General features: G+C 50.8%; 1 pseudogene; it reads left to right on the top strand.

The window, feature by feature from the left end:
* Positions 1 to 10,749: 10,749 nt before the first annotated feature.
* Positions 10,750 to 11,936, top strand: LOC139057786 (uncharacterized; annotated as a pseudogene).
* Positions 11,937 to 12,407: the final 471 nt, after the last annotated feature.

The raw sequence follows: 12,407 nt of genomic DNA, 5'->3' as shown, positions 1-12,407 counted from the left end.
GGCTTGTGCGCTCGTCTACGCAAAGTTACTACACCTTACAGTGGAGATCTTCTTCGTGGTGCAAATAATATTGTCATTCGGTTATCGGCGCACTCCACCGTTAGAGTTTTGATCGACGGGATACGCCACCATATCCTAGTTCGCAGTGTTGACTTCCTGTGCTCGCATGCTTATACTAGGTTGGGATCTTTCTCCCTTCGGCGTCGGCTTTCATCTCTTGCCGTGAACCGCTCGTTAACTTGACAGAGACCGACCATTCCGACGACGTGCACGAACCACGCCTTCACTTACGATCTGCTGACGATTGTATGGTGCCCCTGGTCGCGAACAACTCCTTGTAGTTAACTCTGACATCGCCGATGGTGACGTTTTAGTTGTTCCGTCAGCCCGTTGCTTATCCAAAGGGATTGGCATCCAGCCTTGTTCGTTTCACCAACGGCAAGGCCACTTTGGCTGTACTCAACACAACCAATGAGCCAGTCCTGCTTTCTAAAGGCACCGTTCTCATGTGCGTCTTGTGCAGGTTCCGTGCAGGAACCTGCACAGAAACGGCGCGATGGCAAAAAATTGTTACACGTGATAAGTATGAAATAGAAAGTGACATGCATAGGTCATTAGCCACTAAAAATGTGCAACGTGCACAAGACATTCAGTGTGTTCTCGTGCACATGTATTTCTGCATATCACCATCTGTGATGGATATTTTTTACTGCTACGTGATACTTTATAAACATGCAAACCTGTCACTACAATTCAAGGAGCTGGATGTTTACCCTCTTGAAATGCCACTTCCACTAACATTGAGTAAAGATTGGGATGCAAGGACCCAGTCTCACCTGTATTGTGCGTCGCAGACAGGAAGGAGTGATTTGCTGAAGGAACCCTTGTAGTTATGGTCAAGGGCTCCAGAATTTGCGGGGCACTCAACGTTTACGTGCTTCCCATCAATGGCCCCGACGCAGTGTGGCATATTCCACCACTCCTCAAACTCTGCGGATACCTGCAGCATAAGAGCCATTCCATGGCCCTTTCATATAAGGCAAATAACGTTTGATGTTGTTAATATTTCTTTTACTAAATACGCCAAACAAGTAGTACGAACAAGCAATATGTTACAAATCATTCTTATGAAACACCTAGTGAAATAAGTATCGTGTACCTTGAGCCATTCATGAGCTCATTGCGGATGCTGAAGATACAGTGGCTTCAACACAGTCCATAGGGCGTCGGACACAGCTGACTCAATGCCGCATGTACTTGATGTGGCCACCAGGAAGTTGAACGACATGTCCCGCTGCGTCTCTCCTGTGGCCAAGAACCTGTCAAGCCGATGAAATATACTTCTTTATTAAAACATATACAGTCACCTTCTTTTCCGCCCTAATTCTATGAAAGCTTCTGGGAACTTCGAATAAGTGCACTGTGAATGTATTTTCCAGCACTATTTGTTGAGACATATATTCAAAGTGGTGCAAAGTAATGTTTATTAAAAATAATAGCACATTACAGCCCAAATATTGCAACTGTGCAAGGTGCTATTCAGAGGTTATTAATTATGTACCTCAATACAGAACTTTGCTATTACTCATGAAATCAATGCATGCTCCGTCATGCAAGCAACAGCCCTGAGTGCCATAATTATCTCCCCCAGCCTAACGAAAAAATGAAATCCAACGTATAAAGAGTACTTAAATCGGTTTCTCTCTATATAAAAAGAAAGCGTCGGACTTGCTTTGACATCACATCATTGTTCATGGCTCGTGTTGTGGCTTCTTTACATGCGAAGCATACACACACGCGATTTATACTATTCTTGACATGCATTTTACCTGAGGGTCATGGCTAGGCGATCATGAGCCGAGACTGCAGGCCTGTTGTTGGTGATCTTCCTTTGTGATGCTGGGGCGCAGCAATTCCAGCAACTCCAGCAACGTGTCGAATGTGCTGGGTGGTATTCGCAGGAAGCTAAACAGCAGAAAAAGAAAGCACACAAGTTATGCCCCGATTCCCAGACACCGCGAACTTTACAACTTACTCTCGATAATATATTATCGAGAGTAAGTTGTAAAGTTCGAACTCCTCGTCATGCGCGCGGAGTTCGGGCAGGAGGCGGCTTGCGTGGCCGGCCGCTTCTCACGTACGGAGGCAAGGGCGCACCCACCAGCGTCGCTTTTTTTTCGGAGGCTTCCGCGCTGCCAGGACTGACGCTACGGCAGAGCACATCAGCACATTGACGACGTCTTCCTCTGCGCTAGAATCGAAATCCATGGCTGTTAGCAGCAGACGAGCGAAGTGCGCGCGAACTGCGTAGATTCGGCGAGTTCTCGCTGAGAACGATAATCTCCGGGATTGCGACTTGCGGGTCGCGCTCAGCCGGGCTTGCCAGTGTGAACATCAGTCGCCTTCGGTCGCTTTTTGGTCGTGAGTCGCAAATGGTCGCGCGACCTCCTCAAGTCGCCGGTGTGAATGAGCCCTTAGGCTACATTCAGCCGCCTACTTACAGGCATGATGCTTGCCTTCGTCGCATGTGGCGGTCTGGTAACGAGCGACAACCAGCAGTACAGATTGGACAGAGCGTCGCACCTGTTTGAACCGACAGTTGCCGTTGAAGATGAGCAACTTCCATTGCGAAGCAATCAGGTGACGCAGGCATCTGCTGCCGCAACCCAACACAGCGAAATGGACTATCCAGCATTTTAGCGTTAACTCAGGTTTTCCAACCTGCACGTTTCTTTTCTGTCGAGGGCCGCTAATGTGTGGCTCACATTTGGTGTCCCACTTTGTCTCAATATGGACAAGTCGCTTTAGTGGGCATCACCTTTGGCAGCCATTTTGCGGGCCTTTCCACCCATACGGCTATTAACTTCATACACTTCGAACCATGTAAGCACATATGCTGGTCTCCGTTCTGAGCAAATCATGGCCGAGGTAGGCCAGAAGTACAATTTGCCCATGGCTGTAGCAGGAAAGAATGAATGGGAGCACCAGTTACGGTGCATGTATACTGGCACTCTATGTCGCTGTGCGGACTGCAGAAGCAAATGCTTACCTCGAGACTGCTTACCAATGCAACTGATCAGGCCCCCACAACCGAGAAATGTAACACGGCGATGACAACCAAGTGGGGCAGCAAAACCAGTTTCTGCAATCAATTATTCAGTGTAGCTTGCGCAAAGATCCAGGTTATCGAGGAAGAAGAGCACTCATCAACGAGACTAGGAATACGAAAAATGAGAAAGCTTGCATTCAAGAGAGAAGCCACTCTGCTCTGCAAGCATTGAAGGCCAAAAACATCAAGAAAATTAATATGGTGCATAGCAAACGGTGTGGAGGGTAATGCAAGACACATGTCAATGTTGCATCAGCTATTTCAGGAGAGGAATTGTGCATGACAACATACGCTAGAAGATACTGCTACAGAAATGTTAGGCTACTAGACAGTTACTGGTATTAAGTATCAGCGAAGAATCGGTTGACCTTTATGTTTGGATGAGGATGCATGATCTCTAACAAAAATGGGCAATGAAAAATCTTGCATTTATAGAAGAAAAATGACACTTGGCACAAACGGAATTGACATGGCTAGGAAGCTGATTAAGGGCAAACTGACGGAATTCGATCTTTTTGCCAGCGTCGTCCGTGCTTGGTCGGATGTTGCAGGTGCATCTGAAGACGAAGAATTCCTAGAAACTCCTTTTTGAGTTACCTGGATGACTCAGAGAAATGTCCGTGCTGGTGGAACGGTGGCTGAAGCTCTTTTCAGTCTTGACACAGTGCTCTGCAGACTTGATACCTCATGCAAATTCTTCTGCATGCGCTTCTTTGTTCGTGGTATAAAAGCCTTGCAAATTCAGCTCCAGCCCCTTTCGGTTGGTCTGGATAGGAGCTCCTGGGATGACCAAGATATGCTTGGCATGGACTCTGTTGGGGCAGAACGGTGACACATGAGATACAGCACAGATTAGCCATATATCGAAAGAGAAGGGTCCACTGTGGCCTATGCACCTTTGCTTGCGGACAGCTGTCCTTGCACTACTCAGTTAGCGCCAAGGCTGCGATGGGGGCGCTGGTGACGGGTTTTTCCACAGCGCCGCCTGGACAGAGTCTGAGGTCTATAACGACAGCCCCGCAAGTAACGGTTTATTTAGAAAACAGCAACGGAGGATCCCGACTGCCATATGTTGTGCAGCATTTAGGCCGTTAATTGCTCTACGCCTGTAAGTTAATGAGACGAATGTTATATAACAATTAAGCAGCGGTGTTAAACGACTCACCGTTATTGCCGTTGTCAGCTAGCCGCAGCAGAATCCAGCTCCCGTTTCGATGCAGACGTGTTCCGAATGGCTCACGACCGAAACCCAATTTTTGGGCTTACATGTCCGCTTGCAAACACGTCACTTCACCCTAGGTTAAATAGCGCGAGACATCGAAGCGCAATAAACTAGTTTTAGCAAAAAAGAAGCAGCCAGTCTGAGTGCACGAACGAATGAATCCGTGCCACCAAGCACTCGAAAATACCGGTAAAACTTTTAAATCCAGGCCAGAGGTCACGTGAAATATCGATGACTGCACGCTATTTGCGTTTACAGTGACAAAGAAACAATAAACTTACTTACAAAGAGTACAATATCTAATTAGTAATGATAATTTCGCCCTCCTTTTTATGTATATTGCCACGACCTCGACACAGCTGACAGCCACACGGTGCAATTCGGTGCCACATGCTAGGCATGTTGGGTGGCTCGCAGAAGAAGAGAACGACGAAGGTGCCAGGACAGCGATAAATAAAGAGATCTACAGCGTCGATCGAAGTCGTTTGTGGCTTTGTCTGTGACAAACTGGTGGAGGTGCTGGGTACGCGTCTATGTACTCTGACCCCCAGGAACTGGAAGTGGACAACCTACGCAAAAGCCGACGGCTTCAAAGACTGCCTACGGAATACGGCCTGCAAGATCTGCCGAGGATGTCCACCACAACCGCAAGCCAGACACAGGAGACATACGGTACGGGACAGCCTCCTGCGTCGCTGGTTCTCCACACTCCACGCTGGCCGCGGCCATTCCATGGTGAGCCTTTTGAGGATGTGGAAGACTGGCTCGACGACTTCGATCGTGTGGCTGACGTCAATTATTGGGACGAGCAGAAAAAGTTAAGGAACGTGTACTTCGCCTTAGAGGACTCTGCCCGAACATGGTTCGCTAACCACGAGCGATCCATTACCACCTGGCAAGAATTTTAACAACAGATACGCGATACGTACAGCAGCCCCGCAAGAAAAGAGCGAGCAGAACAAGCCCTTCAGAACAGGGTTCAAAGGCCGAACGAAAGCGTCGCCATGTTCGTCGAAGACTTGTCGCGGCTTTTCAAGCGTGCTGACCCTGGCATGACAGAAGCGAAGAAAGTACGCCTGCTGATGCTTAGTGAAAGAGCAGCTGTTTGCTGGACTGATGCGAAGGCCTCCAGCTACAGTAGCTGAGTTCGTCAGTGAGGCTACGACAATGGAGCGAGCCCTTCAGCAACGTTCCTCAGTCTACGATCGCCAAATCAGCCTGGGATCAGCGTCTTCTCTCTCGTTGCCCTATGACACCAATGCGCTTCGAGAGCTTGTGCGTAGTGTCGTGCGTGAGGAGCTCGATCGACTACAGGGAGGACGATTTCAGCCGACCGTAACGTCCCTCACAGATATCGTCCGCGAAGAAGCCCGCCAGGTGGCACAGCCATTCGTGCAAACCAGACCTGAAGCCGCCCCCGTACTGACTTATGCACAAGCAGTGAGGCCACCATCGCAACCCGGGAACCACCGTAACCCGCCTTCTTCTGAAGAACCGCTGTGCCACTTCCAGGGCCAAGCTTCAGGTACAAATATATACGGGTCCACGAGCCCCCGAATCAATACGCGAAAGTCAGACGTGTGGCGCAAACCGGACTATCAGCCACTCTGCTTCCACTGTGGTGAAGCGAGCCACTTGTACCGTGCCTGCTACTACCGAAGAATAGGACTCCAGGGCTATCACCCCGGCGCTCGTCGCCCACGTGAGGGAGAGCGCCCGAGAGAAATCCAGCAATATCTGGCCAGTCAACCTTCGTCGCCGTACGCGCAGTTCCCGCCGGGTGAACAGTCCCTGCCAGTCTCCGCAGAGGTGCCAGTCACGATCACCACCTCCTCGACGATCGGCGTCACCTAGCCGCTACACTACGTTCTGGGCAACCGGGCCACGAGCCCAAGTCGGGGAAACTAAGAACAGCGACCTCTGGGGGTGGGGCCGCTGTCCAACGCACTTCGAAAGATCCTCCGCTGCGACACCCTGACGACGATAACGACGACGACAACGACGACTGCGTACCTTCGACACCTTCCTTCGAAAACCGTGAACCTGTTTCAGCCGACATACTTGTTTCTGTAGATAACCACCCGGTAACCGCTCTTGTCGATACTGGTGCCGATTATTCTGTCATGAGCGGACAAATGGTTACTGCACTTCGCAAGGTGACGACACCATGGCCAGGACTTAAACTCCGTACAGCCGGCGGTCATGTTCTCACGCCGATCGGCAAATGCACTGCGAGGATACAAATTCGTGGGGCCACATTTGTCGGTTCATTTATTATACTGGCAGAGTGCTCTAGGCAGGTCATACTCGGCATGGACTTTCTTCGGGAATACGGCGCAATCATAAACCTTCGCGAGTTACTTGTCACTTTTTCCAGCGAACACGCAACTCATTCGGACGACTACCACCCACAGTCCACGGTGTTACGCGTTTCGGGTGACTGTGTTACTTTACCACCCAGGAGTACTGCGTTGATCACCGTAGAAACAGACGATGATCCTCCCCGTCTCGGAATCGCTGAAGGCAATCTGTCAGTCTTGTTGGCTCGACAGGTTTGCGTAGCCCGCGGCATCTTGCAGCTGTCGTCACGGACTGCTCAGATTTTAGTGACCAATTTCAGTCGTGAATACCAGCACTTCGCCCCACGAACTGCCATTGCCTATTTGGAGCCAGTCAGTGACTTTCCCGCTTGTTTAACTGTAGGACACACTGATGGAGCTTCTAACTGTGACGTACCAGCCAACAACAATACTGATGTGAATTCTAAATTATCAGTTGAACAACAGGCTAGCATTCGGAGCCTTTTGCAGTCTTTTGCGGAATGTTTCGCTTCAACATCGAAGGTCAACCAAACGCCTATTGCGAAGCACAGAATTATTACAAATCCCAATGAAAGACCTGTGCGCCAACGTGCCTACTGTGTTTCTCGTAAAGAGCAAGACACCATTCGAAATCAAGTCCAACAAATGCTTACCGACGATATCATACAGCCCTCCACCAGTCCATGGGCGTCACCTGTGGTTCTGGTGAAAAAGAAAGACGGCACACTGCGTTTTTGCGTTGACTATCGCAAGCTTAACAACGTTACGAAGAAGGACGTTTATCCCCTTCCCCGCATCGACGACTCTTTGGACCGCCTTCGGCATGCTCGATACTTCTCACCGATGGACCTTCGCAGCGGCTACTGGCAAATAGAGGTTGATGAGAGTGACCGTGAAAAAACCGCATTTATTACGCCTGACGGACTCTACGAATTCAAGGTCCTTCCTTTCGGATTGTGCTCTGCGCCTGCTACTTTTCAGCGCATGATGGACACGGTTCTATCAGGTCTCAAGTGGCAGTCATGCCTTGTCTATTTAGATGATATCGTTGTGTTTTCAGAAACTTTTGAGCAGCACATCCAGCGTTTACAAGCAGTTCTTGACGCAATTCGTACTGCTGGTCTGTCTTTAAAGCCTGAAAAATGCCATTTCGGTATGACGAACTCAAATTTTTAGGCCATGTCATCAGCTACGAGGGCATTCGACCAGACCCCGACAAAACCATTGCTGTTGCTTCGTTTCCAACACCTTCGAACAAACACGAACTCCGCCGTTTTCTAGGGCTTTGCGCATATTATCGACGCTTCGTGGCTAACTTTTCACGGATAGCCGAACCTTTGCAATGGTTGACTAAGGATAATGTTCCGTTTGTCTGGGAGCAGGACCAACAAGAAGCCTTCTGTGAACTCCAGAAACGTCTGCACACACCTCCTGTTCTAGGACACTTTGACGAAGACAGTGACACCGAGTTGCACACGGATTCCAGCAACGTTGGCCTTGGTGCCGTCCTCGTCCAGTGGCAAGATGGAGCCGAACGCGTGATTGCATACGCAAGCCGCACTTTGTCTCCAGCTGAAAGGAACTATTCCACTACGGAAAAGGAATGCTTGGCTGTTGTGTGGGCAATTGCTAAGTTCCGACCATATTTGTACGGCCGATCGTTTCGAGTTGTGACAGATCACCATTCATTGTGCTGGCTCGCCAATCTGAAGGATCCATCTGGCCGTCTTGCACGCTGGAGTCTTCGCTTGCAAGAATACGATATGACAATAGTATTCAAGTCCGGGCGTAAACACACCGACGCCGACTGCCTGTCACGTGCTCCACTTCAACCGTCGCCAAATGACTTTGATGAAGAGGACGCATTTCTGTCCATTATCACAGCATCAGACATCAGCAAGCAACAGCGCGATGATTCAGAACTCCGGCCTCTCGTCGACTACCTTGAGAACCGTCTACCAGAGCCGCCTCGTATGTTTATGCGCAAGTTATCCTCCTTTTTTCTCCGCGATGGCGTTCTCTACAAATTAGGTTTTCACTCGACCGCAACCGCCTGCCTCCTTGCAGCGCCGTCTTCACTACGTGACGACATCCTGCGGGCCTCTGACGACGAGCCATCTTCGGGCCACTTGGGATTCGCACGGACGTTTTCACGCATACGCCAAAAGTACTTCTGGCCTAACCTTCGCCGTGACGTAAAGCAATATGTGAAGACATGCCGCGACTGCCAGAGACGCAAGACACCACCCGTGCGTCCTGCTGGACTTCTCCATCCCGTGGATCCTCCGAGGATCCCTTTTCAGCAGGTTGGCATAGATTTGCTTGGACCGTTCCCCACGTCGAGGGCTGGTAACCGTTGGATTGCTGTTGCCACAGACTACCTTACACGATACATTGAAACCAGAGCTCTCCCACGAGGCACTGCTAATGATATTGCGACCTTCTTTGTACATGGTATCGTACTCCGCCACGGTGCTCCAAGAGTGGTTATAACCGACCGGGGCACAGCATTTACAGCGCAGCTCACAGAAGATATCATGCTTCTCAGTGGTACAGTTCACCGCAAAGCCACTGCTTACCATCCCCAGACGAATGGGCTCACAGAAAGGCTAAACAAAATGATCGCTGATATGATTTCCATGTATGTTAACGTCGACCACAAGAACTGGGACGACGTTCTCGCATATGTTACGTTTGCATACAATACTGCCGTTCAAGAAACTACCGGCTTCACCCCTTTTCGCTTGGTGCACGGCCGGGAAGATGTCACAACGTTGGACGCAATGCTTTTACCCACCTACTGCTATAATGTTGTCACTGATGCTGCCGAATTCGCTCGATGCGCCGAAGAGGCGCACCAGCTCGCACGAATGCGTATCCGCTACCACCAACAAAATGACGCCGACCGATACAATCTTCGTCACCGCGACGTCACTTATCAACCCGGTGACAAAGTATGGGTGTGGACACCGATACGCCAGCGTGGTCGGTCGGAGAAGCTTTTGCGGCGCTACTTTGGACCTTACAGGATCGTTCAACGACTCGGCGACGTCACATACGAAGTGATTCCTGAAGGAGAAGGCACCACTCACCGTCCCCGACGCCCACCCCTGTCCGATGTCGTTCACGTCTCTAGACTGAAGTTATACAACAGCCGCTGAACGCAGAGCTCCGCGCCTCTCTCACCATCTGCGTCTCTCTTAACAGTATCCCCGTGGCAATCTCCAGTGCATCAATGTTCCGCATCGAGACGATGCTCCAAGGGAGGGGGGGGGGGTAATGCCACGACCTCGACACAGCTGACAGCCACACGGTGCAATTCGGTGCCACATGCTAGGCATGCTGGGTGGCTCCGAGAAGAGAACGACGAAGGTGCCAGGACAGCGACATATATAAAAGATCTCTAGCGTCGACCGAAGTCTTTTGTGGCTTTGTCTGTGACAATATGCTTCGGTAATTGTAAGAGAAAGTTTGTAAGAGAAAGATAAAATTGCGCTTATTACGGTGCCTCTAGCGGAAAATGCTGAAACTAACCTAAGCATCCCGAAGTGATTCCACTATGCTGGTTTTGTTAGCAGCAGCGCGTGGTAGATTTTTTCGCCCTCTGTGGCCATTTGTTGAACTTGAGAGTGTGCGGGGCCTGACCGTCTGCTACGATTCTCAATCGTGAGTCGCGCCGCAAGTGGCGCTGCGTGTAGCTTTCACCGGTTCCCGGTTCCCGAGGACGGTGCGGACGGCGGTACGGACGCTCCTGTGGTCGAGGCTTCAGCGACTTCGTTCGTAGCTAAGTACCTTTTTATCTTTATTAGCTAGTGTTTTGAAGTATTTTCTGTTGCATGGAGTAGGGGCGCAAATTTTGAATTCTTGGTAAGAGTAGCAAACGCACCGGCTTTGTCTAGGTCTGGCGGCTCCCCCGTTGGGCCTAGTTGGTAGGAGGCACCTATAGGCTTCGTAAATTCTTTCAGCTAGCTCCTCAGATTCTTGCATGGGGTAGGGAGTGATAATTCTTTATTTTAGTTTGGGATAGCGGTCGAGGTCGGCTTTGCTTGAGTGATTTGGCGAACTTCCTCGTTGGGCCCCGGGAACAAGGCCTAGTGATGGAATCGAAGAACGCGAAGGCCGCGGGGGACGGGGAGCAAGTGCAGTGCGACGAGTGCCTGCGATGGTGCTTCCTCGACGAAACTAAGTTCCAGAATGTAGCAGACGCGGAGGGGTCTAGCTTCACGTGCAGGTCGTGCGAGGGCGTCAGGGAAGCCGTCCGAAAACTGGAAGGGAATTGGGCGGCTAAGTTCGACGAGCTTAAGGCAGAACTGAGGGAGGAACAGGAGAAGCAGGTAGCACTGCAGGCGAAAGTTGACAATTTTGTCAAGGTGGAGGCGGCCCAGGCCGCGCAGTTAGTAAGGACCGTGGCCGAGCTTGAGGCAGAAAAAGAAAGGAGCGCCGAACTGGAAAGGCGGCTCGACGCGCTGGAGACGCGGGCAGCGGAGAAGGTCGAGTCAGGTCAACAAAGTGTTGGCAAAAACTCGGAAAGTAGGGTAGACCCTACAGGCGAAGTGGGAGGCAGGGAGCCAAAGCAAGCCGTCGTCAGCTCGCCGCCGGTGGAACGGCGTAGTTATAGTGAAGCTGCACAACGCGCCCCGAGTGAGGCGACGCTGCAGTCACAGGGGCGCCAGCGGGCGCAAAGGGAGGGGCAGCAGGCACAGGCTGCAGTCGAACGGTTTGCACGCAGAAGGGTCCTGGTGATAGGGGACTCCAATGTGGGGAGGGCCGAACAGGGCGTGATGGCGAGAGTGAAGGCGGACGGGCGAGTACAGGTGGAGGTGCAAGCGGGCAAGGGCATGGCGGAAGCAATGACCAAGGCGCGGGAAGTAGTTGGGGTCAGCACGGAGAGCGACAGCTTGGTCATTATGCATTCTGGGCTTAATGACGTGCTTAAGGGGAGAAGCCAGGACCTTGAGAGGCACATTGAGACTGGGCTGAGTAAGCTTAGAGAGGCCCCTGGGAGGGTGCATGTGACCATATGCACTATCCCAGAGGTCCAGGGCCAGGCTTACCAGGTAGAAAGGAGGGTGGTTGAAGCCAATCGGGTCATTAGGAGTCTGAGCGGACGACTGGGTACAGCGTGATGGAGGTCAACAGGGACGTGTACGGAACCGGCTTCCAGCCTTTTGTGCAGGATGGTATTCACTACAGTGGTGCCACTGGCAAAAGGATAGGGGGCAGGATGGGTCGCCAGGCAACAGCTTTTTTAGGGGGACCCAGAGCCCTGAAAGAAGCAGTGTAGGCGTGGACGATTCGAGGCAGGAGCCACAAACACGCAAACATCGGCACTGTAGGAGAGGTGACAGGAATAAGCGCAAGAGCCAAATTAAGTCAGACATAGGGTTCATTAACATGCAAGGTGGCAGAAATAGGCTAAAATGGGTGGAAATCGAAGAACAGCTAAGGCAGGAGAACTTAATGGTTTATGGGTTTGTAGAGACACATCTTAGGGACATGGAACAACCGCCCTGTAACCCTGATTATGCATGGGAATACTGCAACAGAGTGCAGGGTAGCAGAAAGGGTGGGGGAATTGGAGCATTCATAAAAATACAAATTGGCAAAGGGTCAAACAGGAATGCATGGAGCATTTATGGCTAGAAGGAAAAGTAGCAGGGGCGAAAACACTTCTAGGCTTTGTATACCTTTGGACAGGATCAAATGCTCAAAAGAGGAATGATCAAAAGAGGAATGATCAAAAGAGGAAAACAAA

The sequence above is a fragment of the Dermacentor albipictus genome, chromosome 3 (genome assembly GCF_038994185.2).
Source record: "Dermacentor albipictus isolate Rhodes 1998 colony chromosome 3, USDA_Dalb.pri_finalv2, whole genome shotgun sequence".
Lineage (NCBI taxonomy): Eukaryota > Metazoa > Arthropoda > Arachnida > Ixodida > Ixodidae > Dermacentor > Dermacentor albipictus.
Note: the sequence above shows the minus strand (reverse complement) of the source record. Positions and strands in the feature narration are given on the sequence as shown.